The sequence below is a fragment of the Pinus tabuliformis genome, chromosome 2_2 (assembly GCF_031772625.1).
Source record: "Pinus tabuliformis cultivar Carrire ecotype Pingquan chromosome 2_2, CPIR1, whole genome shotgun sequence".
In the NCBI taxonomy this organism is placed as follows: Eukaryota; Viridiplantae; Streptophyta; class Pinopsida; order Pinales; family Pinaceae; genus Pinus; species Pinus tabuliformis.
The window spans coordinates 1,313,224,128-1,313,226,943 of NC_142300.1; positions in this window are offsets into that span (position 1 = coordinate 1,313,224,128).

Consider the following 2,816-nt stretch of genomic DNA (forward strand, 5'->3'; position numbering starts at 1 on the left):
CTAGAAGAAAAGGAAGGACATTATGAGAAACTAGAAGATGATATTGCTTCCTTAAGAAATGATCTTGAAAAGGAAAATGATCAATTGAGCTTTGGAAGAAGTTCTGATATATTGGATAGTTTACTCAGTAACCATAGATCCCATTTTATTAAAACAAGTATTGGTTTTTGTTAATTTTTCTTAGGGCTTATTGTTCTTTGTTTTAGATAATTGCATTTTATCATTTACATATAGAATTCACCCCAAAACATCATAAAAATATTAATATTTACAACATTATCCAACAACATATGCAACAAAAGATAAAGGTACAATAGAAGAAAATAATTCACACATAGAGACACTAGGATTGGTTGGAGACCAGGGCAAAACCCACTATGGGGAAAACCCTGTAAAATTATTCTTATTATTAGATTGTCATTGAATGATTCAACAAAAGAGAGAGTAAAATTATCAATATATTCATCCATACAAATATCCAACAAAAACAACCAAACAACATTCAAAGGGTGATTCCAACATATTCACTTATCAAATATCACTTCACTAGGCTATAGTCAACTTCAGATATTTGGGATCAACTATGACAAATGTAAAAAAAATATACTTTCCAACTGCAAGAAAGATGTGATGTGCATGTATCTGAAAGGCTTCAACCACATAGATGAGCATTTTGCATGTGGTTGCAGCCAACATTTCACCATGGCAAGCTTGTGGCTGAGGCTGAAAATCCTAAAGCACAAATGTGAATTTCAGAACCTACAATTTCAACTTAATGCAAACCAATTCTCTGCAGACCTGCCTCACACCTATGCGAACCAAAACCAAAGAAGAGAATAGAATAATGACCCATGATTATCTATAAATGAGGGTCACTTAACTTGTATTTATAGACTTCATTGGGTGTCCAATTTCACTTTGGGTCAACTAGTCCTTTTGGGCACATGTGGGCTTTAATTCAAAGATACACTTTCCCTTGTCCAAATTGAACACTTCAATAGTAAAAATTGGTCCTCTTGAAAAGAGGAATCTAGTCCCATGATTGGAATTTATCACTAAGTTGAAAAAAATTAACACTCCCTCTCAACTAGCGAGAAATTATTGTCCTCCCATTATATCATGATCCATCTCAAGTATCTTGTCATCAAATGTCGTTGCTGCTCATCTCAATTCATGTTTGCTTATCTATGCTTATATCTTGATTATATCTACTTATATGTTGAACATTATCGAATCTAAAAGAAGAAGAATTTGACATCAGAGGGGAGTCTAAGCTACCACCCTCTATTCATCGGGAAGCACCTGCTACCACCCAAAAGCACTGCCAGCGGGGAGCTAATGTTATGACATAGGAAGCCTCTACCAGTGGGGAGTCAATGCTACGACCCAGGAAACCTCTGCCATCAGGGAGCCAATGCTACAACCCGAAAAACTCTTCCAGCGGGGAGCCAATGCTACAACCCTGTAAACTCTGCTAGTGGGGAGCTAATGCTATAACCCAGGGAACTCTTCCAATGACGAGCCAATGATACAACTGGGGAAAATCTATTGGTAGGAAGCCAATGATACAACTGGGGAAAATATACCGATAGGGAGACGATCCGACAACCTAGGAAACTCTTCCAGTGAGGAGCCAATGTTACAACTTGAGAAAATCTGCTAGCAGGGAGCCAATGTTGCAATCTGGGAAACTCTACCACCGGGGAGCTAATGCTACAACCCAGGAAAATCTACTAGCAGGGAATTAATGCTACAACCTGAGAAGCTCTGCTAGTGGGGAGCCAATTCTACAACTCAGGAAACTCTACCAGTGGGGAACCAATGCTACAACTCGAGAGACTCTGTGAATGGGGAGCCAATGCTACAACTTGGGAAACTCTGCTAGGGGGAGCTAATGCTACAACCTATCAAACTCTGAGGGAGCCAATGCTACAACTGAGAAACACTGTGAGTGGGTAGCCAATGCTACAACCTGAGAAACTTTAACAATCAAATCCCAGTGTTATCGGGAAAACTAGTGTCTATACAAAGCTGCTAGTCCCACTAAGGCTGGTAGCTACCTTAGAAACAAACACACTAAAAAATACTTTCGTTTTCCTTTATGATAAATAGATAAGAGAAGAATAAGGAGACCAACCTTTGTCTTGCACTTGGTTCCTTGCTTGATTCCTCTCTCTTCTGGTAGGTCTTTGCCACTTGCTTCCTTGTCTACCCAGCTTCAAAGAGTACCTGTAGAGTCAAAGCAGCATAACACTATCCAAGAACATAGATCTATTATCATAAACAATATAGGATCAGATGTACATTGACCACACAAATGCATAAATCATCAATCATACAAGAATGTGGAGGAAAACTTGAATAGCTTTATTGATAATCAATAAAGAACAAAGAGGATTACAACCAATTGTTCTAACCCAGCATCATCCTCTCAGCAAGAAAGCCCTTCTTCACCTCATGAAAATCTTAGATCATCCAACACTATGATATTGCACCAAGAAACCAACAACACTTCCTTACAAGATACAAAATTCCAGCCTCTGGATCTCTGGGATGAGGGATCCATATATAGATGTCTGCAAGGGAGGTGAGTCAGCTTTTGAGATTTGATTAGTGTCTTCTCTCTGATAGCTCTTGATTCCACTTGGAGATTGATGATCTCTTACTCATCCCCGGTCGAATTTAGAGAGGCAAGTGTCACAGGAGAGGTTTCTGGAAGATTCCATGCTCCTCCACTGTTGGCATTATGTTTCTGGTATGACTATATGTTACAGATGTTGTACTTGATGGCAACACCCGTGGCAAGGCTCTCAAAT